Source organism: Rattus norvegicus, chromosome 9, assembly GCF_021556685.1.
Source record: "Rattus norvegicus strain SHRSP/BbbUtx chromosome 9, alternate assembly SHRSP_T2T, whole genome shotgun sequence".
Taxonomy (NCBI): Eukaryota; Metazoa; Chordata; class Mammalia; order Rodentia; family Muridae; genus Rattus; species Rattus norvegicus.
Window position 1 is genome coordinate 39873230 of NC_141542.1, and position 25819 is coordinate 39899048.

General features: G+C 41.1%; 1 protein-coding gene across 44 annotated transcripts in view; it reads right to left on the reverse strand.

The window, feature by feature from the left end:
* Rims1 (regulating synaptic membrane exocytosis 1) overlaps positions 1 to 25819 on the reverse strand; it is a 499822-nt gene that overhangs the window by 14337 nt on the left and 459666 nt on the right. Inside the window, exon 1 of one of the 44 annotated variants that reach the window (XM_087567880.1) lies at positions 18760 to 19628. The gene's annotated coding sequence lies outside the window, so the exon portion shown is untranslated. 44 annotated transcript variants of the gene reach the window in all.

The window sequence follows — 25819 nt, forward strand, 5'->3', positions numbered from 1 at the left end:
ATTGGAAAGCCAAGGAGGAAGAGTTCTGTACAGTAGGGTAGGTTGTGGTAATGGAGGCAGAGAGGCGGAGCACACTGGTATTGGCTGGCACAAAGATGTTTTTTCTTACAGTGGCTCACAGGTCCCTGGGGCTCTCTCCAGGTTTTCTGATGATGATGAGACTCTGACAGAAGCCATCTAAGAAAGGCTGTGACAAGCCAGTTCCTGCCCACTGTTTCCATGGCTACAGGAAACAGTGGAGAGGCACAGCCCCAGAGACTTCATCCCGGGATTGCTTCTCGCTGCTCATATGTGTTCCTTGCCATTATTACATTGCCTAAAGATTCCTGGGCACCAGCCCACCCTACTGGGCAGATTTCCTGCAGATCAACATGAAGATAAACTTTCATGAGTTAATGCTGTTTGGATGAATTAATGACTCCATAGTGTTCCTGATGTGATTGATTCAAATAGTTTTAGGAAGAAGACTTAAGGGGATGGTCTTAATTGTTTCGCCAGAAAGATGCGCTAATGTTAGAATCAGAACTAGAATGTGCCCCCACCTCCTAGAACAGTAAGTAAAGGCTACACAATGAGTGTTCATAAACCACACTAAGAAGAGAAATAGGCTTAGGAGAGATTCGTGTCAAGGAAAAGCATTCATTGTAGGTCAGATACAAAGATGAAGCCATGGGTATGCACCACGATAAAGCCAGGCCATGTGAGGCTGTTGCTTTGAACTTTGAATGAGCTTATAGCATGAAACCTGCTTTGAACTTTTGACAGCCTTCTGTAACCCCTCTTTTGTGTAACATTTTATCTAGGGGGTAATTTTATCAAGAGCTTTTTTTCTATGAAAGTATAAAAAATAGAGAGAATAAATAAAGTGTATCTGTTGTGGCTCTGCTCCATCCACCAAATGTATGCCTAAATGTCTCCCCTCTTCGTTTCCTCCCTCCCTCCCTACCTCCCTCCCACCTCCCTCCCTCCCTTCCTTCTTCTTTGTTGGTGAAGTTGCAAAAAGTCATTAGCTTTTGGCCCCAGAATACCAAGAGAGAGTTAAATTGCCAGAACGCATCAGCCTCTGGCCCCCAGAACAATAAGAGATACTTAAAAGACAGAGGTGGTCAGCCTTCAGCCTTCTTCTGACAGTGTCCTTCCTCAGTACCTGACCTTGTCTGGTTTAGCACTGGCAAGACTCTGTTGCTACATATCTCAGGACTTTATGGCTATGTGTTTATCCAGGTTACTGAGTTGTTAAATGCCCAAACCTGATTTTTTTAAAGTCTCCTAAACATGGATTTAAACTATTTAAAATAGGTTTAAATATTTAACATTTGTTACATATGTGCTTGATGGCTGCAAAGAAAAATGTTAGAAACAAATAACCTTTATTGAGTGCGCTTCCATTGCCAAATATTTTATGCATGTGTCTCACCTAAGTGCAGTGCCCACAGACGTCAGAGGAAGATGTTAGATTACCCTAGAACTGGATTTGCAGACTATTTTAAGGACATAGATATTAGGAGTTCAACTTGGGTTTCCTAGAAGACAAGAGCAAATTTCTAACACATATTCCAATTCTAATTTGTTTCTCCTTAAACTGAGATATTAATATTTCTAGAAGCAGGATATACTCAAAGAGTAGTTCTAGGGCAGTTTTTAAACTCAATAGCTTTTAGATTGTGCATGAGATAGATGCTGGAGTAAGAAGAAAATAGAGGTGAGAAGTTATTTGAACTTTTATAATTCAGCCAGTCCTGTAAACTTGAACAGTACCTTTTATAATTTGCAAACTTTGTTTATTTCTTCAGGTGGGAGCTGGCCAAAGAACTGACACCCGCCCATTGATCTATTTATATTATCTATTTATATTAACAAGTATCCCTGAAAGGAGTGCTCTTGGACTAGGGTGTAGAAAGGCCTGGTGGAAGCTTAATAAATAGTCCCAGTTCTGAATTTGCTTTGTTCAGACCCACAAGGACTTCATATTGATTTAGAATGTAAGATTGGAGGGAACATAGCCTTATGTGTGTGTGGGCTATAAATACACAGAAAGGTCACCCATGCAACAACATTATTCAGACTTACTTTAGGCCCAATCTCTTGTACATGCTGGCCATTTGGCCATGAACGTTTGCCCTAACAGGGCGTACATTCTAGAAGTCAGCTTGTTCAAATCTCTTGAGTTGACAGCAAATGTATGATTAGAAACCTAGTTTTTGAAATTTCGGTATTGTGATCATTCCATCATTCCTTAGGAGAGTGTAAAGTCTGGTCTAACGTGATTAGCAAATAGAAAATGGTTTTGCCACAGATACTTTTATGCTCATATTCACACGTGTGTTTACAAATGCACCTGTGAAGAATGTAAAATCACAATCTGTATAGTCACAAGTGTATCACAATTATCTGTAATTAAATCATCCACATATTACATTTTTCTGTAAGTATAATATAAATATAAAAACCATTGGGAAATATTAGTTGAGAATATCACTATTTGTCACTTTTGTAATATGATGAAGAACTATTCACTTTACGAAGGGGTACAATCAACTTGACAAACTATCAAATTATGACATGAAGACTTTATTTGAAAATGCTACCTTAAGAACTTTACTATTTAATAAAAGAATTTTACTATTATAAGGATTGGCGAGTAGTGCATTTTCATACAAATCATTAACTCATGGAAAACTAGTATAATCCATACTGCTGGAAGTAACATTTTACTCATGCTGGTGAAAAGCAGACATTCAGAGACTTTAGGAAAGACTCCATATTTGCATAGGAGCTCTTTGCAGATCTGGAGATATTGCAATAGAAACATGTATTCACTTACTAATCCCTTCGTCACATACTGTTAAGCATCCACAAGGACTCTGGTGTGACAATCTAACAGTAACAGGGCGAGGTAAGGGCAAGGTAAAACATACCTTACATATGAATGATATAGCCATAAGCAAAGGGCTAGGGTTGGAGAAATGCAGACAGAAAGAATAATAAACTATAACAAGATATAAATATTCAAGTCTATGTTGCTAAATTTAATCACTCAGGGAGGAACTATGAGGAGGGGTATTCGGAAGGGTTTGGAAGGATGGAAATGAAGGAACATTGTAGTTAAATTACAATTCCAAAAGTAACAAAACAAAGAAAAAAAGAATAGTTCAGGCATGGCAGCATGTGCCTTCACCCCAGCATCCCGGACGTGGAGGTGAGAGAATCAGAGTTTATCCTTGGCTACACAATAAGCTCGAGGCCAGACCTACATTTTGTGAGATCCCTTCTAAAACAACAAAACAAGCAACAACAGCAAAATCAAAATAGAAAGAGTAAGCAGGCTGGAGCCTGTGACAGTCTCCATGCTATTGATTGTTCTAGAAGAAAGTCAAGACAGGTAAGCAGGCTCAGGGGAGCTCTCTACATACTGGAGTAGGTGGGCAAGTGCAAGAGTGCAGAAATCAGAATAATATGTGTGGTAACAAGAAGTAGCGTGCGTGTGTGTGTATCTGTGTGTCTCTCTGTGTGTGTGAGAGACAGAGAAAGAGAGAGAGACAGAGAGACAGGGAGACAGAGACAGAGAGACAGAGAGACAGAGAAAGAGGGGTTAATGAAAAAATAATTTTAAAGACAGAAAGGAGTTAGGAGGGAGGAAAGATAAGGAGGAATTATGTAATTACCTCAAAAGACAAAATAAATAAAATGTAGAACAGCAAGATCATCTTGACTATTAGAATTTCGGTAAGAAAGACAGAGTCATGGTAACAGGGAGCATGGATCACATTGGAGGGCTCATGATCCTGGGAGGTGTGTGTAGAGGTCATTGAGGTGTGGCGCTAGGAGCCTGATGCCCATATGGACAGCTCCTCAGGTAATCCCCAAACTTATGAGAGCCACCTTGTACTAGAAGAGATCCACTGTTTCACTTGTGTGATAGCAGAGTTCTTTCATTTTAAGAGATAGGGAACTCATTACCAGGCCGAGTAGTATTAGTTAGAGAGGTTAAAGAAAAGTCAGATCTGAGAGATCCTCCTCAGAGAAGTGGCCAGTGCAAAAAGGATTAGTGAATTCCATCCACGAACAGGGAAACATGAGAAAAAGAACAGGCATAATTGATTAAGCAATTTGGGACCATAGTGATCCATGCAGATGGGTCTACTAGCTGATGGAGTTTAGAGTTGCTGTAACCACCAGGGGAGACTGAAATTATAATACGGAGGGATGAGGTGGCCGGAGAAGGCAGTGAAGTGTGAGGCTTGTTCAGTATCAGTTCATGAGTAGATCATCTGGATCAGTCACGAGGTGAGAAGTTCAGATATTTTCCTTCCATGTGTTTCAGTGCCCAGTGAAACAGATGCTTCTAATATAGATGACTAAAGACCAGTAAGGGTATTCTTGGGCACTCAGAGAACAGCAGGTGTACCTCCCAACTGTAAAATCTGAAAGTCTTGGACAGCAGGTTGGCGTGTAGGGGAGGTCTCCCTATGTAAACGGTGTGTCTACTGAATGGGAGTCAGGGGATGTTACCTCTATATTCCAGGGAAAGTTAGTTGCATGTATAAGGGTCAACTATAACTAATTTCAGGGAGTTATTTCCTGAAAGACCAGAGTTTAGCATGGTGGTAAGCGATGTGTGAAATCAGAACAGAAAGCCGATGAGTGATTCATCAGACCTCTTTCTCATGGGACAGGGCATGGTCACACGCCATTACTCTCAGTTCTGATTGTCACACCTCAGCATTTTCACCTTCTCAATATTGGCACGGTCCATACACAACTGTGTGTACTTCCTATTCAACATAATGTGACCCAGTACACTGTCCCAGCAATAGTCACCAAGTGTCACCACACTTACTAGTGGAGCCTACAGGCAGCCCACAGGCTATTTTTATTATTAGTTTACATGTAGTATGACTCTCTGTATTATATCGACTACCTCCCTGTCTGTCGTCTGCAGAGGTCAGAATAAGGCATCATATCCCTTGGAACTGGAGTTACACACAGTTATGTAGGTAAGCGTAAGTCCTGTGGAAGAAGAGACAATATTCTTAACCTCTGAGCTATGTCTCCAGACTCTCACAAGTTCTCTTATGTCTTGCCTCGCTCATATAAAATAGAGGGGCAGAATATAAGTCAGACTTCTAGAAAGACAGGGTATGTTTTATTGCACGTGGGGACTTAATTTTAAAACCATTTTATAGAAGCATATATTTTCATGTCATATATACATGTATAAGACATAGCTGTAGAAGGACACCATTTGGTGGGGGAGAATGGAGAAAGCAGGAGACAGGGATAACAGAGGGGTGGGGCTTGACCATGAAAGAAGTTCAATAATTCACAGTGTAACAATGTCATAACAAAACTGATTATTTCAAGCTAACTGAATGTTGACTTAAAAGAGGGAATAATAGTAGTTCCTATAATAATTGTACTGTGTGTATGTATAGATGTATGTATGCATCCATGTATATGTGTGTATGTTGTGCCTTGTTCATGGGCTCCAAAATACCAAGCAGGATCCAACTCCAATATAATCACATTCATTGGGATCTTTTTATTCAAGCTTGAGCTTGCACTGCTCACGGCCAGCCCTGACATAGCAGGACAGTTTGGTGAAGAAACCCTGAACTCTCATTGGCACAGGTTTTATAGGAAATGGGAGCAAGTGAGGGGGTATCCAGCCTGGCAAGCCTCTAATCGTATGACTTGTAGGCCAACAACAATTGGGTGTTCTGAAGCAAGACCATGAACAATCAGTACATCTGAAACAATCAGACTAATCCTTGATTTACTGTTGCTAGGAAGTAGCTAGGGACTGACTCTGGGGTATGGGCCAAGGACAGGCCATGGGGTCCTTCCTGGTATTTAGGTGCAGCTTCGGTTCAGCTGTAGGTCAAGTTCTTAGGCAAATCCAGTCTCAAAATGGAGTAGGTTTGCCCTTTCATTCGCTTGTACACATGTGCAAGAGAAGCCGGAGATCACTGAGTGTCTTCTTCTATTGCTCTCTATCTTAGATTCTGAGACAGTTTCTCAATGAATCCAGAGAGCTACATTTGGCTAGACTGGTTGGCCTCAAGCCTGCAAGATGCTATATCCGTTCCTTATTCCCCAGAGCTGGGGCATCAAACATGAACGAACTACCATTAATCCCTTAATTATGTTCCACCATTACATTGGTGGTAGCTATCAAATCAGGTCTTCATGCTTGGGAGGCAAGGCTGTTTTATCAAGTGAGCCATAGCCTAGACACTCCTATAATAATTTTAAATACTAAATGTGATAATCTATATAAGACAGTTGAGACAAAAGAGAGAAGAGTGAAGAGGAAAGAGGAGGAGAAGCAGAGACGACAAAAGAGGGAGGAAAGAGAGGGGAGAGAGGTAGAAGAAGAAAGGAAGGAAGGGAGAAGGGGGTGAAGGAAGAGGATAGGGACAGAGAACTGGGTAGACAGGGTGAGGGCAACAGGGAGACCTGAGAGCCAGATATGGAACAGTCAACAGCTGTTTGTCGATGGCAGATGCTTCCCAAGTAGCCGGGGACTACTTAGATGGTCTTCTCTAAAAGTGCCACAGTATTCTTTAGTATTTAAACAAATAAACAAAAATATTCCTTTTGAGTCACGCCAAGGTTTATTTAAAGCTGCATCCTGTCCTATAGCACATACACGCAACTTGTAAAAACTTCATACTTCTGAGGCTCATTTTGGAAAATTGCCTTTCTCCGACTTTTGCAGCGTTCCCATCTGCCCAGGGATTCTCTGGATACTTTCAACAAGCTACAGAGTCTACTATCTTTTACCGACTCATCTCCCACAGAGATCTATCACGAAATCCATACAGTAGTAAAATAGATCCAAATAAAATTTTTTCAAATACTCTTACAAGATACAGGGAATACTACAAGATAGAGACAATATTTTCCTTCAAAGAATATTTCAAAAATTTTGTAGCGATACACTTAAATTCTTTCCTCTATTCTGATAATCATGAGGGATAAAAATACACGTTTTCCTTGGCTTTCTGTCCTGTATTTCAAATTCTATGGAGATGCAACTTAAGAATGAGACGCACCTTTGCCAAAAACTGGTTTCAACTTGCCTGCAGCTAATGGTTCTTCTCTCCCAAAGAACAGGTGTTGCGGTGATGGGCCAATGCTTTGACTGTTACATCTTTAACCATTCACACTTACCTTTTCAGTGAAGTACCTTCCTTTGTCCTGCCCCTTGCCGAGATGATGAATTGTAAGCAACAGAGTTCAAGATAGCCTTTAAAGCCTGCTAAGCTATCTGAATATTACACTAGATGACACTGCCTAATGGTATTTAAAGACATTGTGTTTTGGCCAAAGCCAAGGCAGAGAGAAGATTCAAATGCTCAACATCCCATGCAAACTGACTGATTTTGCAGCCTCCAAATCTTTCTGGTTCTAGTGTTAGGGTGTGAACTGTGTCTCCCTAGAATGACAAAACCGAGGACTTAGCCATAAGTATCTTCCAGTGTGACTGTATTTGGAAAAATAAAATGTCCTTTAGGCTAGGCATAATCCAATATAGCATAATTAGAAGATTAGATTAGAATGTATCAGAGAGAGAAGGAAAGGAGGGGGAAAAGAGAGGGAAGTGGAAGGTGTACAAGGGAAGGGGAAGGAGAAGGCCACAATTTTCAGGTCTCTAGAGATAACAATCTGCCAACATCTGCTCTACCTCAGACTCAGTGGCTTAAGTTACCCAGTCTGTAGTCTTGTAAGGACCTCACCACAGAAATGTCTAAAGAATGGGCCATGATTTTCACCTTTTAAAGCTCTCGGTTTGTTTAACAAATGTGCTGTCTCTGGGGCCCTAGGATAAAGTCAAGCACTCAGTGCTTAAATAGACTTGTTTTTCAGCTTGCCTGGATTAAAGGTGGCTTGCAAGCACTATTAGTGTGGGCCTGCCTAAATTGTGTGTTAACTCCTAATGTTCAAAAGTACTGCTGCAAAGATGATTTAAAAATAAAATATCCCATTAGTCTAATGTCTTTGTTGTTCTCCTTCGGGCCAAGCAGATACCTGAGACGCAGCTACATTTCTACTTCTAAGTAGAAATATATGCCATCTCCTTCCTATCTACTACCCTGGCTATATGAAACAATATTGCAGATTGAAATACAGAAATAAGTGAAGCTGTGTTGTTTACTGCATAGTAAAAGAACATTTATGCTCACTGAATTACTACATATAGGATATTTTATTTCTATCCAAATTCAACATTGTCTGACAATTCTTAGTAGTAGCTTGGGAAACTTTGGAATCAGCTCCTATATTGCTCACTATGTGGTAGGACACTAGCTTAGCTTCTCTGTGCCTCAGTTTCCTAACCCACAGAAGGAAAAGTGATTAACTCATTGATCTACTTTTTAGTAGTGTATGACTGTCCTAGTTTAGATTTCTACAGCTGTGAAAATGACCACGACCAAAATTAACTAGGGGAGGAAAGAGTTAATTTCACCTTACAAGTTCCAGTCCATCCTGAAGGGAAGCCAAGAGATGAGTGGTTTAGTCCCTAGGGGTAGCTGCAATTGGAGTCTCTAGCAGAATCTATAAGGTACCACTAGAACAAACTTGTTAGGTGTTGTTTGGAGTTTTTATAAAACCAGGCATTCTAATACATTCTTACGATTAAAACAGGAAAATCCTATGGATTGAAAATTCTAGGGTCTAGTGTCAAAGTAACTCAAACCATTAGCAGAATCTGTAAGGGTTTATTTTCCCAGTCAAAAGCAGAGATGCTGACAGAATGTTAGGAAGTCTGTGTGGAAGGAAAGGGGTAAACACTTGGGAAGGTAGTTACTGAAAGAAGAGGGAATACTGTTCATATAATATCGTTTAATGCTAGAAAAACAGAGTAAAATAGGTGGGACTATCTCCTAAAGACAAAATACCTGGATAGAGCCATTTGTGGCTCTTTCCCGGAAGGGATTCAATGGTACACATTTTTGCATAGGCGTTGGTTATGATTTTCCAGCAAACTGCATGAATACAGTAGTATAAGCACCTAAATACATGTAAACGAGACTTCAGGAAGATCAAATCACAAGGGTTTGATCAATAGGCAGATAATAAGAACGCATTCTGTTCAAGTGATCTAGGAAGCTATGTTCAGTGGTAAATGCCTGCAATCAGCAGCACTAGGGGGTTGAGGAAGGAAGACTGTAAGTTTGAGCCCAGTCCAGACTAAACAAATGAAATCCTATGAAACCTATCTCATCTCTGTCTCTCTCTCTGTCTCTCTGTCTCTCTCTCTCTCTCTCTCTCACACACACACACACACACACACACACACACACACACACACACACCCCAAGTCACTGTCACTGTAAGAGACCGTCCGATTGCAGCATTTAACCTCTGTCTTGGGGTCCCATACCTCCCCTATTTTAAAGGGCCTGCTCTGTGTTCATCTCTTTCAGAGCAGGTAGCCATTCCTTCCACACAAAGCAAGAGCAATGACAAAGATATGTCTTCCCATACGCTCTGTGCTTCTTAAGAAGTATCCTCTAGACCCCGAGGAACCTAGAGACTCCTGCTGAAATGGTTCTGAACTCATGTCCAGTCCTAGTTGAGGCATCCCTCTGTGGTCTGCCCTTCCACGGAGGAGTGACCCCAGCAGCGTGATTTACCGTAGAGCTCAAGTGCACCTGTGAAGAACTGAAACAAGCAAAGTCTCTCAGTGCGCCGCCGCCAGTCTTCGGATATGCCAGTGGCTAGAGAACGGGTCTTATGAGAACATGGTGTGAACACGGACGTTTGGCAGGGAGAAAAGTAATCAAGCTTTTGGAGTTTGATGGGGTGTGAACTTCCATTTATTGCTTAAGCTCATGGGTCAGCTCAGAATCTCTCATGAAGAAAACCGCCCCCTCCCCATGCTTCCTGGCACACCAAGTCCATTACTTTTTCTATCGGAGGGGGATATCAGTAGAACAAATTTGTTGGGCATTGTTTAGAGCTTTTATAAGGATAAATATTTTTAAAACATCCCTATGGTTAAAACACAAACAAGAGGAAAATCCTATGACGTGCAAATTCTAGGGTTTTTCAGAGCTTCCCCTCCAGCTCAGAACACTTTGGAACCTATGAAAAAAAAGTGGGAGTAGATAAAGGTTAACAGTTCTTCTGGCAATACATATCTCTGAAGGTCCAATTCTAATTTTTCTCTCTCATGAGATGGCTTTCACACCGCTACTCTGGGAGCGACAAAGTGCACAGGTTTGGATGAACCCTTCCCCATAAAGGGGGACAAGAAATGAAGTAGAGAAGGTTTGGTCTACTACGACTATCAACATGGCTAAATAAAAGTAGAAGTACCACAAACACACATTAAAAAACCGACATGACTTTTTCTCACAATTATTTCCCTAAATACTTTTAATGGAAGATTGATTTCTTTTTAGCATGAATTGATTAAGTAAAGGCTGTAAGAAGACAGGATTAGCAGGGCCAATCTTTTCCAAACTATAAAATTGGATATTATAGTATTTTTTTTAACTCCTGAGTTTTCAGAGAGAGTAAATTCAGATTCAAAAACAAAAACAAAAAAACAAAACAAAACAAAAAAAACCCAAAAAGACAAAAAAAAAAAAAAACCAAAAACAAAACCAAAAACACTGACTTTCTCTTGTGTTTATACAATTAAGAGGTAAGAAGTGCACGGAACACCTTTACTCTGCTAACCCATGAACACAATGCTATTCCTGTTTTATCAGTAAGTACATTGCAGACGTCACTGGCAGACAGAATACTTCCAGTTTAGCAGGCTGGAATTATAACATGGTGAGTATCAAACGTCCAGTAAGCAAGACAGTAAGTCCCACACAAATGCCACCCAGCTCAAGTGCCGACTGTCTCCATTGCTCTACTCAAACTTTGCCCTACACCCAACTTAGGCACACTATGCAAGCAACCCTTTTAGGTATGAACTGTATCCATTCCAGCCATGGAGGCATATCACATACGGGATGGTAGACGGAGGCAGAAGAAGCAAATTTGACTGTGAAAGGTGGCTAACCACTCCTAAAACATTATTAGCCGACATGTTTCGTTTGCTACATCATATGGATTTGAAATAACTATTAATGTCAGAACCAGTTTGTTGACTTAATTTCTAATACTCATTTGCCAATTTTATTCTCGAAGAATGAGAATTCATTGTTAGGCTATTTTCTTAGCAAGTGGGTAGGTAATTTAAAGCTTGAAAGAAGGGAAAGGCATCAAGTGTACTGTGAGTTAACATGGTGAATTTAGATCACCTGCAGACAGAGTGAGTGTCTGTCATAAAACTCATGAAGGGCTAACATCTCCAGATGGGCTGGAGAAGCGACCCAGTCATGTTGTGAAAATATCAGGTTGTGCAAAAATGAAGAGTCGAGGTTGACTGTCCAATGCACACCTGGTTTGGTGACCGCAGTTTGTACCCCTACTTCTGGGGAAGCAGAGACAGGAAGATACCTGGAGCTCCAAAGCCAGCGAGTTCAGCCTGATTTCAAGATCCAGGTTTTTTTTTTTTTATTTTTTTTATTTTTATTAACTTGAGTATTTCTTATATACATTTCGAGTGTTATTCCCTTTCCCGGTTTCCGGGCAAACATCCCCCTCCCCCCTCCCTAAATTAGAACCCTATCTCTACTTTTTTTTTTTTTTTTGGTTCTTTTTTTTCGGAGCTGGGGACCGAACCCAGGGCCTTGCGCTTCCTAGGTAAGCGCTCTACCACTGAGCTAAATCCCCAGCCCAAGATCCAGGTTTCAGTGAGAAACCTTGCCTCGAAAAGACAAATTAGTGGTTCCTGAGGAACGACACATGGTTACTGGCCTGTGGCCTCACATATACCTGCACACAGGAGCACATACATACATGAGCGCGTGCGTACACACACACACACACACACACACACACACACACACACACACACATACACACAGGACACACTCAATACTCTGGGTACTTAATCTCAGATAATATCAAGATAACAGGTAAAGATAGGACCCCACCTCAAAGTGGCAGTATGAGAAGGAGGCATCTGTAATAATCTGTCCTTTTCTGACCATGAGGGTGGGCTGTGTGCCAAACAGAAAGAATGACTGACCAGGACTAGGAGTGACACAATCTCTATAAAAAACGTTGCTTTGTACTACATTTGGTTTCCTTGGATATTTGAGAACCTTCTGGAAACTGCTTCAACCTTGACTCTCGTAAGAATAAGTATTAAAAGGCAAAACTACAGTTGCTCATTATCCTAAGACAGAATAAAAAAAAAATCAAGTCCTCAGGAAATCACATGAAAGTATTTGGTGGTGAATAGGGTTGGCATAGAGTACTAAAAGTTAAATAGCTAATAAGACTAATGTCGATAACCTTGATCTTCAATGTAAATGTCATGATGCATTTCTATCCTGCGTTGCTATCCTTCACCTTCTGAAATCTAAGAAATAAGTTGAAATATCCAATTCCTAAAAAGTGGAAGGAAATGCTCAGAAATTAACTGAACTGAGCCAAGAACTGTGCATATTGATCCTGTGGGGGGCATCAATGTATATCACTAAGCAGACATGTAAGCATGAATATATGAAAATCTCAACAATATAAAGATATGAAAGACTGAATGATAAGCGTGATATTGGCATTAATTCGAAACCCTTAGAAGGTCCATTACATTCGGTCTCTCTGCTTCCCGGATTTTACTTTCTACTCTGAAGACATTATCTTAACTTCATCGTACGAAAGGGGAGTTCTGACAGTTTTGGCTGGGTTAGAGATGTGCTCTGTAAACCACATAGAAATGTAAGGTCACCTTTGTTTAGCCACAGTTGAACCAGCAGTGACAAATGGGACTTCGTTAAGACTGTAGAGTTGTTATCTGTTCTTAGAAGGAACACACTATCACACAAGCTAAAAACAAGCCTGACACCTGGCTGTTGGAACAGATACAAATTTCCAAGCATACCAAACGACGTTTCTTGATGTGCTTTCTAAGATTTATGCAGCATTAACAGTGCCCTTTGAAAATTAACATTGAGCCTGAAATGCAAAGGGTTAAGTAGGTTAAACTAATTTAGCACAGAGATCAAATAAGCCTAGAACCTTAAAAACAGAGTGTCCACAAATAGACATTTTGCTTAAGGAACCCCAAATGCAGGGATGGCAAATCCTAAGCCACTGGTCTCAATGCTCCTTCGGACTACAGGGGAAAACAGTGGCCGACCTTTCCAACTGCAGGCTCCCTCGTCCGCACTCAATGGACACTGTGTTCTTCATCCCAGGGTTATTTCATGGTGATCGAATTTCATTTGCTCGGACTTTATCCGGGTAAATCGAACAGCCAAGGACTCCAGCGTTTCAGAGCTTCACTTTCTAACTAAAAAGTGGTACTATCTCTCTACTGCCATATGCAGTTTCCCCACAGTGGGAAGGACCCTGGCCATTGCAAAACAGTGCTATTAAGGAAAACCACCCTGGGCTCCACCTAGAAAACTCTGCTTCCAAATCCAAAGCTGAAGCAGAAAAGTGAAAAGCAATTATGCTCTCAAAATTGCCCTTTAAAAACTACAAACGAAAAATAAAAATTTCTATGTGTGTCTGCTACCTTAAATTCTAGGTAAGCTGATAAAAGCAGTGTTCCTTTTAAAATAAGTTTATATTTGTTCAAATGAAAATGAGTAGCCTAGGTCTAAATCAATCTGAAACAAACAAACAAACAAACAAACCCCCAAAAGGTGCTTTCTCCTGGATTTGCAATCACCATGTTTGCTAGATTAAACACACACACACACACACACACACACACACACACACACACACACACACACGCAAGCACGCAGGAACAAACACATGCACACACATAAAGACCAATGAACAGAACTGGCTTTGGAATATGTGAAACAATTCTCTGAAAGTTTGTGGCGAATCCTGTACAAGTTACACACCATAGGAATCCCCAATCTCAATTCCAACTATAATGAAGTCCTGTTCTGGACTCTGCTTCCCAAGGACAAGGATTGATGGGGAAAGGATTTATCATCAGCCCACACTTACAGCATGTTTAGAGATTGGAGCTCCGGTGTGGTAGTTTCCAGCAGGCTTCCAGAGCCACATGGCTCTGCGTGAACCTGAATATTTTAGCTGCTTATTTTAAAACAGCTGTTCTAATTGCTACTTTATTCTTACATGTGGGAATATATACGTATTACATTTTCATGTATGCATAAACAACAATTAATGAAAAAATAGGCCATGGGTTTGAAAGACATCAAGGAGAGGTGTATGTATGTTTTTTGGAAGGAGGAAAGTGAAGGAGGAAATAACGTAATTATACTATAATATCAAAAATAAATAATTTTTTAAAGAGAAGAGCCAAAAAATGTCATCCTTGAAACCCTGGCTACAGGTAATAGGCACAACAGGTTATATTTATGTACTGACATATATACATGTATGATAATAATCAGACAAGACAAATATGTCAATTTGAGAAGGCGTGGGGAGGAACTGAGAGGACTTGGAATGAAGGCTAAGAACAGTGGTCCTCAACCTTCCTAATGCAGTTCTTCATGTGGTGGTGACCGCCCACCCCGAAATCATTTTTGTTGTTACTTTATAACTGCAACTTTGCTACTGTTATGAATCATAACATAAATACCTGACATGCAGACCGAGGAAGGACTGTTCAGCCAATCATCACACTGAGAACCGCTGGCTTACAAGGAGGAACGAGAAAGTAGGAAGCAGCATATTCTTTTATTTGATGAAAATATCAATAACATTTATAATTAATACAAATAAAGAAATCTTTTTTTAAGATAAAACTACTACCCTGTCTTCAGTAAAAATCCCATTTGGTTATCTGGTTGCAATATTGCCAAGTCAAGAGTCGATCAGGGGAGCCTCCAGCAACAACATTCCCTGTCAACTTGGAAAGGCAGTGAGTGAGGATTCAGGACAAAGAGAGGGAGAGCTAGGACTCTATCTTGTTGCGGCTCTTCCCTCAGATAGTTGCCTTTCTGCTACTTTGTTACTCATCTTCTGCTTACAAATTCTTGCTAAATTCACCACTAACACAGAGGTTTTGCAGGCATCTCTGAAATCTGAGAACCGGCTTGGCTATCTGACAGATTTCTCAGTGGATAGTTCTCCTGGCTTCACTCCAGTCTCTGTAAACCCTCAGGTTTCAGTTCCTGATATTCCAAAGATTATTCGCGATTCATCTAGAAAAATCCCTACGAGCAGCTACAAGCACTTTAACATTGCCCGCACTTAGTGGTTTATCATGTCTTACTTAACCAGATGACATTTCTCGGTTATTTTTGAAATTGTTTTTGTTAGTTCTAATCATGCGTGTGTATGTGTCATTGTATGTGTGGCTATGTGTATGTGAGCTCAGGTTCCTGGGAAGCCTAGGGGAATCAGATCATCTCAAGCTAGGTTATAGGCATTGCAAGCTATCAAATCTTCAGTTCTCTGCAAGAGCAGTGAGCATTCTCAATCACTGAGACTTCTCTCCTGCATCTGCTTTCCACAGGTGTTTGAGCAAACATGAATGTTATTTTGTAGATAACTTTGTAGTGAAGACTTGACAGCATAATCAGGAAACCCGATAAAGAGGCGAGCTCATTTTAGATGATCAGATAGGACTGGTGTCCACAGCAAGAATGGATTTGAGGTTTCCTTGGTGAAGCAGACACTTTGCCTAGGACTGCAGATCCATCTGGCACAGCAGGGCTCTCTCCTGCCCATCTATCTTTTGTGGTTTGCTGTGTGGCTGACAGCTTCTGTAACCTAACTGCATATAATGTTAACCTTTTACATGCATCTCCTCAGATCATGCATTTGTGGTTGACTCTAGTGGTCACTTAATGGGCCCACACTGTCCTTCTAGAAATTTCTCATGTCCGTTAGTGCTCTGCTGTCCCGATCACTATCAGAACATGATTGGGATTCTTACTATTTCACCCCCCCGCCCCCGGTTCTCTAACCGACTGGTGTCCATGTTTTGAGAGTCTCCCTGTGTCCTGTGCCTTTGTGCAACTGTGGTGGCTTAGCTTTCATAGAGATGGCATCTGGGACCTTGTTCCACTCCTATCCCTTTTCTCATATTCACGAACTTTATCTGTGGGGCACCTATGTTCAGTTCTCACCCACTATGTCTTGTTTACCTTTCCCTAACTCCTAAAAGAAATGTCTGTGGAAAGCAGACTACTAGCATCCCGGATCTGCTTCATCTATTGGCGGTTCCACTGTCCTAACTTCTCCTAGACCATGTCAGCTACCTGGGATGACTTTCTTATTCCTCTCTCAGGTCTCTTAAGATTCTTGATGAACAATCTGTGCGACCTGCTCTGACCATCCTAAAGTCCATTGATGATGTTTTCAAAAATGATTATATTCGTTATCCCACAATTTATAATTTGGTAATCGACCCTGGTTTGCTTTATGGAAACCTCACATTAATGGCACATGCATTATATACTCTTACCTATCTCTAACTCTTAATCTGAGCACACACATATTTCCATTTATCTCCACCTCAGGAATGATAAGATGGTTTGAGGGAAAAAAAAGATCCTTAGCAAATATCTAATGAGTGATCTACTTTGTAGGACTCGTGGAATGTTTTTAACTTTAAAAATGTTTTGTATTGTGATGTTGATATTAATGCACGGTCTTGGAGATTGTATAAGGAAGGAAAGATTAGGGTTAATGGTGAAGTGTTTGCGTGTCAGGCTGACAAAGGGTTAATTGTGCTGGCTAGTTTTATAGCAATTTGACACAAGCTATCGTCATCTAAGACGGGAAACCAAAATTGACAGATTATTTCCACAAGATCAGGCTGTAGGCAAGCCTGCAAGACATTTTCTTAATTAGTGATTGATAGGGGAGGGCTCGTCCCATTGTGGGCACTGCCATCCCTGGCAGATTGTTCTGGATTCTATAAGAAAGCGGGCTGAGAAAGCCATAGGGAGCAAGTCAGTAAGCAGCATCCCTCCATGGCCTCCTGGTTCCTGTCCTGTTAGTACCTAACCCAACTTTTTTCTATGATGAACAGTAATGTAGAAGCATAAACCAGATAATTCCTTTCCTCTCTAAGCTACTTTTGGTCATGGCGTTTCCTCACAGCAACAGAAACCCTAAGGGACATCCTGACTAGATGACAATGCAGAACACTGCCTTTGTGATTTCCCCAGAGAAGCCAAGAATGGCCCTGATTAACCGTTTCACTTAGGGTTAAACAAAAAAAGGCAGACGACACTGATTTTATACTGTTGCTCTTACTCCAAGTTTAAAGTGTGAGGGAGAAAAAGAGGAGCCCACGCATGGACGTGGGAAAACAATCTCTTGCTACAAGCAAGCTCAGATACAAAGCAAGAGGCATTTCACTGGGTCGGCTAAGGGCAAAGACGGTGTAAAACTAAACAGATGTTAGGATTCCTTTCAAGTCAGATGGCCGAAACTATATTGGGAATTAGGGGAGGGAACAAATAAATCTCGAAAGTATTACAGTCACCCTAAGTGTATTCATGCTTTCATTCCATGCATAATCCCAGCTTCTGAAGGTCGATGTTAAGTGTTGAGCTAAAAACTGTGGATTGAGTCCATCCAAGTATTAGTCAGGGCATCAGAGGTGTAAACAGAATAGAAGATACACAGAAGAGACTGTTCTTTAATACGTTACAAAACTCTAAACAGGCAAAGCCATCTTCTGATTTTAAAGCAGTCTTAGAAGCAATGAAGGGGACTGTTGGTAACCATTAATGTGGCCCTGCACACTAGCTATTGGGGAAGTACCCTGATTTTGTTGTCAACCTGTCCTTTTGGAGAGTGTTTTCAGAATGGCCTTGGCACAGGTGCTGGGGACGACAATAATCACCTCCAGTTTCCTCCCTGTTGTCTGTGACCTCAGCATGTGAAGGAGCAGAGGGAGGGTCAGTATATAGCTATCATAGTATACTCATGTGTATACATTAACTCGAGGCCAAGAGGAACTGATCTTTAATTAAATCTATTCCTGGACAATTGCATACATGTGCATAACGCTTTCTAATTACAATTGTTCTCCCCCTCCTATCCACAACCACCGCCCTTAAATCTACTTAAGATTTCGTCAGATTGTTGAAATATTTGTTCCCTTGTGACCTAACATTTCTCTGGCCCTCCTCAGAACATCACAAAAGCAAAGGATGTTCCTGGACTCCAGCTAGGAGTGTGCAACTTATTATTATTTCAAAATGCAAAGTAAAACATACTTCTTGATTTTTTTTTTTTTTTTAGAAAAAGCTCATAGATAGTAGTGACATCTACTTGTCAGTAAAAAGGCTACATTTTGTGATGTAGCTGATGTTTTGGAACAGGAATAAAACTGCTTTAAAGAACAGTGTGACTTTGGAGAAGCAGCAGGCATACAATTTGGTGTTATTGAGAGCTCACCTTTGAAGTCCCCGGACAGCATTAAAATCCAATGAGCCCAGCTTTAAAGTTAATCAGGGATAAAAACATGCAAGGAGACTGGCCATTGCCACATCCCTCTGTCAGTCCTTCAACTTTGGAGTCCCATACCTTTCCCCTCCTCTTTTCACTCAGGTGCTGGTAATCTTAAGTTATAACAGCAAATAGAAAACAGTTGTGTACCACGGGAGGGCTTAGGCAAACACGGGAGTCTGGCTTGTCATTTCAGCCGAATAAAAAGTCACAGAGTAACCCAGCAAGTTCCTGTTAGGAATTACTGAATGCAAATAGGGAGCATTGACTTACCTTGGTTATCTTGAATCAATTAAGTATCTTCAGTGAGTCCTTCCCAGGGAGAAGCAACGAGCAAAGAGGCTTTGACCTAGCTTGAATGACTCCTTCTGTCTCTGGGTGGGTATTTATCAGACCTCTCAGTGAAATAACACACACACACACACACACACACACACACACACACACACACACACACACACACACACATTCTCTCTCTCTCTCTCCCTCTCCCTCTCCCTCACCCTCTCCCTCTCTCCCTCCTGCTCCCTCCCCCTCTCTTTCTCACACAGAAAGAGATTAAATTGCTTCTACCAAGAATGCTTTCTCTACTGCTTATTATGGAACGGGCCACGAAGTGCAAACACCCTTGGCCAGTCTTCTACGTATCAGCAAATCAATGTGGAAACTGCTAAGCCGCTACGAACTGAAAGCTGTCTCGCCGACAGGTCTTACAGGAGCTGCTCGGTGAAGATACACAAGTAAAACTAATTTCAAGCGTGCCGTCTGCTTTACTAAGTGTCTCTGACTGAGACGGAGGCACCGCTCAGATCCAATGCGTAATTTCTAGTATAAACGTGTCGGAAAGACTTTTCACGGGGCTTGTAAAACGCATTTAACTTATACTGACTTAAACTGTCAATATCGTGACGTTTAAGGCTCCCTTATTAAGTACTCCTAGACTCTGGCTGTTTTTCTCATGTTCTTTCCTACCCAAGGCATCCTCTGCCAGGAGACGCAGGGGAGGGGAGGGGCTATCTTAGCTTCTCTCCTGGACTTTCCTATACCTGGCTTCAGCTCTCCAAGCTTCAGACAGACTTCTGAGGACCCTCCTCAGAAGACTTTTGGTCTGCTCTAGTCCCCAAGTGTGGCCAGGGAGGCTCAGGAGCGTTAGTACTCCAAAGTGCCAAAATTACAACACTCATCAAAACAAATCCTCCCCCAAACAAAAGTAAATCCTTAGTCAGCTGTTTAGATCCCTCGTAAGCTCTTGTAGGCTCCCCTACCCTGGGGAGGGAGAACAGCAGCATTGGACAGTAAGAGAGGTCCCCTTAGGTCCCCCTGTTCGAATGGCAAAGAGAAATTGCAGAGGCTGGGATCCAGAATGTTTGACACATTCCTCTTCTCTCTTCCAGGACAGGGCACACAAAGCATAAAATAATTTGATAAAGTTGTCTCAACATAGCAACAAGTAATATTTTGAAATTTCACTTACTATTGACATGACAAGGGATGGATGCCTGTGCAACTCAAAGCCTCTGGCTGTTGCTACTTTCGAAACCAGGTACATGAACGACTATGAGACACAAACAACAATGAAAGAGGAGTGGGGAAAGGGAGGGGAGGGAGAGAGAGAGGGAGGGTAGGCGATCACAGGTCTTGACTTCCCCCACCGTTTGGCCGACCTTCTATGCTGTTTTGTAGGTACCTGTGGGCTTTGACTGAAGGCTCCTTACCTCAGCAGCACCCATGTTTCTATCACTTGAGGTGCCGGAGATGTATGTCCACACAAGCAGACCTGAATCCATAGTAAACCCAGGCACTGGGGGATGCCTCAGGCCCCTTGCTCACACCAGTGGCCACCCCTCTCACCCGGGACTCTAACTTGACCAAGTTCCTTCTGCCCACTGATCTCATCTGTAAAGTACATATTAAATATTGCCTCCCTTTCCCTACCTCCCTGCTTCACAGTCATGGCCATACTTGCCTGGATTGTGCCTTGAACAAACCACTACAACTCTTGGAGGTTTTCCCTTGGGGGATCCCAACCAACACTGTTAGCCATGAGGAACTTCTTATTCTGTCTTGGGAAAATGCATAACTATAGTTGAACCACTAGTAAAGAAAAGCAGAAGCTTATGTGTTTTACTAGCAAACTGACTGGCACTTTATTATGATTAAAATGCCATAATCTAATTGATCTAGACCATAAATTACTTTATAATAGCATATGGGGGCAGTGTGTATGTGTGTGTGTGTGTGTGTGTGTGTGTACATGCATACATGTGTGTGTACATGTATGCATGTGTGTGTACATGTATGCATGTGTGTGTGTGTACGCATGTGCACATGTTTACCTAAGCATGTATGAAGGCTAGAAGAAGTCATGTATCTTTCTCTATTGCTCTCCATGTTGGTTTTTGAGACACTGTCTCCCAGCAGCAAACTTGGAGCTCTTTTATCTAGGCTGACTGGCCAGGGAACTCCCGGGAATCCACTGTCATTGCTCTCTAAGTGCTGTTCTTGCTCTTATACTCAACTCTATGCTGGTGCTCTTGATCCAGACTGAGGCTGTCTCATCTAAAAGGCCAGTACCTACAACATCGATATTATAGTAACTTGGTATATTTAGATGGCAGTACAAATATTATCACGATGCAAATTCTCTGCATTTTCTTAGAAATAAGGATTCTGACTCATAACACACACACACACACACACACACACACACACACAGACACAAGGAGTAGCTAAACTGAACACTATTTTAAATGAAGACAATGTCTTCCCTAAAAACAATGATATAATACAACGTAAGTCAACTTTAAACACAAGGAACTAAAACTCAGTAATAAAGGTAATTACTGAGAGGTAGAATGTAATCAGTCACAATATACAAATTAGGAAAGCTGATGTTGCTTGCTTCCTTTCAAGTCACAATGTAGACATGGATGGGATCTAATTCTGCTCCTTTGTGTATAGGTAGGAACCAACAGTCTTCCACTTTGGCACAGGAATGAGTATAAAATTCTTTTCAACTATTCTGTTTCATCCCAGCCCATCCAGGTAAACAAACTTAATCTTGCCCATTCCATACGACTGGTGTTATAAATCTGTGGAAATAGTGTCCAGTAAGTGTCTAGGAAAATGGAAGCAAAATGAACAATATGTTTCTAGAACTTTGGACAAAAACAAGTTTTACACCGGGTTGTTTACATGGTTTCCAGCAATTTCTTAAGATGTATTATTTTGAAAAAACAAATGATCTAAATAATATTAATAAAATTTTTAGATGACCTTTGTAGAAAAATTTGTCACCTGGCTAGAAGACTTCATTATTTTTCACAGAGATGGAAAGGATTATATAGCAGAACATCTTAGTCAAGTGAGTCCCTTGTCCCATGAGGGCTTTGGTGACATGAATTCCAAACAATGCTGACTAACTTGACTTTTGGAACTCCTGTCACCCAAGCCCTCGTGGGACAGAGGACTCACTTAAGAAATTGTGTGTGTGTGTGTGTGTGTGTGTGTGTGTGTGTGTGCGTGCGCGCGCGCGCGCGCGCGCGCGCTCGTGTTGCGGAAGGGGGCAGAATACATTCCTAACTAACACCCTAGTGTTTGAAAATGTTGCTTTTTAGAAAAAGGTGATTGATTGCTTTCCAATGACAATAGTTTGAACACACAGACACATGGTGGTAAGGATTGCCTTTAGGGAGACATTCGGGTTGAAGACGTCTCCATTTTTTTTTGAGGATATTATATACATACCTTTTTGTATCTTTTATGTAAAACTGATGCTCTTTTTCTCCTGTTTTGTTCACTTACTTCTAAGAATCTCTCTATTCTTATGTGCACGAGTGTTCCTGTTTCTATATCTGTATTCTTCACACTCATGGCTGGTGCCCTCGGAAACCAGAAGAAGGCAGTGCATGCCTGGGAAAGGAAGCTACAGATGCTTTTACACTACCATGGGGGTGCTATGTCCTCTGGTAGAGCAGCAAGCATTCTCACCCACTGAGCCATCTCTGCGGCCTCTTGCTCATTACTTCTGTGAAGGTCAAAGCAAAAGAGCAAACCATTTATTGCACACATCCACATTGGTCTGTGATCTGCAGACAAGACAGCTGGAGCCAAGCAGTAGATGTGCTTCCAGGGAATTATATACACACACACACACACACACACACACACACACACACATATGTATATATATATATATATATATATATATATATATATATATATATATATAAATTTTAGTTTACTAGTGGTTAATGAACAATTTCAAGACAGCACAGAAGATATAGTAATCTGTAGATTTAGTTCCAGTTTACATAAATGTTATGTTTTTAATATTATATATGTATAATTAGATAAGGTTTTGTTAAAATCATGCTGTGGAACCACAGAGTGCAGAGTGTAGAAATATTTCTGACAACCGTAAGTCAAGCCTATTATGCACGGCTCAGGAGACAGGCTGGGAAGGTTGAACAAACTGTCAAAGTCAAGAGGTGGGTTCCTACAAAGACGTCTACACTGCGGGCCTGCTCATCTCAAGAGAGAATATTCTGTAATTCAGATAAACACATGCACGGCATTTGTGAAACTTTGCTGTTTATACGTTAAATTATCCAAGTCACAAGGGTGGACCCAGAGCTGGGAGCTGGTCCTTTTACATGTACTGCTCAGAAGCTGAACTGGTCCTTCTGGGAGGCACAGGGAGGGCTGCTTCGCTATGTGAAGTTTTCGACTTAAAATGTAAGTCGCCTTCCCACTGAGCCAGTTAAGGATTAAGCATCAAAGTAAAGGAAGGCATGGTAGCATGAGGAGAGGCCTTACTCATTGCTCCACAGGCTAAGCTGAACTCTGTGAATTACTGAGTTAATCCAGTCAGATCTCAGTGGTAGATGAAAGCAGGAGACCTCGCTGTGTGCACTGTGCTGCAGCCTTGCGTACTGCACCATGGGAGCTCTACTGCCTTACCCGGAGGTCCTGTTAAGTTTGGTTTTAAACTTCTGGTTAGTGTTCAAGAAGAACTAAAACAGCATCCTAAGGAATATGCGAAGACAAAGAATAAATGTGAAGTTTAGGTCTATGCTTCTACAGGAATGGGAATATTTTAGAGAAGGTTACAGTAAAACATGAATATAGGGTAAGGGGGAGAGTCATGATTCGATTCTTTTTGTTTTCTTAGTGTGTATGTGACACTTGCACATGAAAGCCAGACATCAAGTGTCCTTCTCGACTCCATTCTACCTAAATTTTCGAGAGCGTACCTCTCACTGAACTTGAGGCTTACCATTTCTGACTGGATGCCAAGCTCTCAGGATGCACATGTCTCTGTGCCCTGGTGCTAGGGTCACAGGCAAGTAAGCATGTCTGACTTTTGTGCTATGGGCAGTTTGAACTCAGGTAATATTGCTTTCACAGGAAGTGCTATTTCCCACTGAGTTGTCTCTTCAGCTCTGGGTCATGATCTTTAAGGTCTAATTCAGGAACAGTGTTTCCTGCTGTGTTCTCCCACCCATCCCAATAGTAAAACTTCAATGTCCTGAAAATGAAATCTAAATGTACAGAATCCTAGTGTTTCTGTGGGGTTCACTCCAGAGCACTTTGATTCATTCTTGTGCTGTTTTCTACAATCTATGGAAGACGTGTTGTGATCATGAAATTAAATTTCCTTTAATAAGTTTTGATATGCCTTAATGAAATAAATAGTTCCTACCAATATCTGGCCATCTACAACATCATTCACAGAATGTGACAGCATAGTCACGTGGACCCTACACACAGCTTGACATTCTGCAATCTTTGCTTCAGTTTATTTTTTCATGGATGAGGAAGGGACTGTAGATCTATAGATGGGTAAAGAACTAAAAACTATCAACAAAGATTCAAAATTATCAACTCAATTAAAACAATCACCTAACAGGAAGCCAAAGATAGGATATATGTGAGTATATACATGTCACACGATCCTCGAAGAACACATGATTTACAACTCTCTAACCCAAGAGTATATTGATATACAACCTTCCTGTGTGAAAAATTAATTTCAGAATATGAGTGTTTTTACTCACTTCTATAAAGACTAATGAGGAGTAACACTTATGCCTTATTAGACAAAGAAAATTATCACAGAAGAATAATCTTTAAATCAAAATATCCTTTCAACCAAAAATATGGTATGCTACTATTGTGCATGTGTGTGTGTGTATGTATGTATATGTGTGTATTCAAGTGCTACATATGCATGCATGTGTTGAGGCTACGAGGTGGCAATGAATGTCTTCCTCTGTTGTTTCTCACCTCTTCAGACAAGGTTTCTCAGCGAAACTAGAGCTTGTCAGCTTAGCTAAACCACAGAGCTCTTGGGATCAGCCTGCCTCTCGTCAACACTGGAACTACAGGCATATAATTCTACGCTCAGCATCACCATGTGCCCAGGATCCAAACTCAGAATCTCAGGACTACCAGCTATTTAAACAGTCTAAACAATAGCGAAGATATTTTCCTATTTTTAGAAGCTAAGATTTAGTCATGATAATGGCATAAAGCAAGCGTTCTATGATCAACCCGTTCAAAGAGAACTGATGAATCATAACACTCAAAAGATTTGCGTAGATGTATCAAAATATGAAAACTTTACAGACCACATAAATAAAATGTATGAGACCAGCTAGAAAAAAAATGCGTTAAGTTTTATGCATTTTGTCGGAAAATATAAAGTGATACAAGCACTGTTTGAAAAACTGGTCAAAATTCAGTTGCAATCTATTCCTTTCCTTGTCCATACTGTACAGTTCTTATTGGTTGGTGATGATTTGGTTAATTTGGTAGGACAAAACATGACGGCTTCCCACATCCTAATCTGACTGTGTAGGTCTATGAACACTTCTCACATGTTTAATATTTGAACCTTACTCTAAGCGCACAGATACAGATGGGGAGAAAGAGAGGGAGAGGAATGAGGGGGGGAAGGGAGGAGGAAGAAGGAGGAGAAGTGGGAAAGAGAAGAGGTGAAGACAAACAGGGGAGATGGAGTAGGGCAGGAAGAAGGAGGAAAACAGAGTGAGGGGAAGATGAGAAGATAGAGAGAAAAGAAGAGTGAATGGACGTCACAGAGCAGAGAAGCTCCATGCTACAGCAGCAGGGGCCAAGTTACATGCTACGTTGGATTTGCTTCTCAGCCCATTGTTGTGTAATTCGCTCCACTCGCTACAAGGTCCAACAACTAAGGGAGATGGCAGACACGGCTTCGCGTTTATCCTGTGTACAAGTACGTTGTGAAAGGCGCTAAAAATACACATCAACATATCCATTTTGTTTAAATACATGAAAACACTTCCAAAAC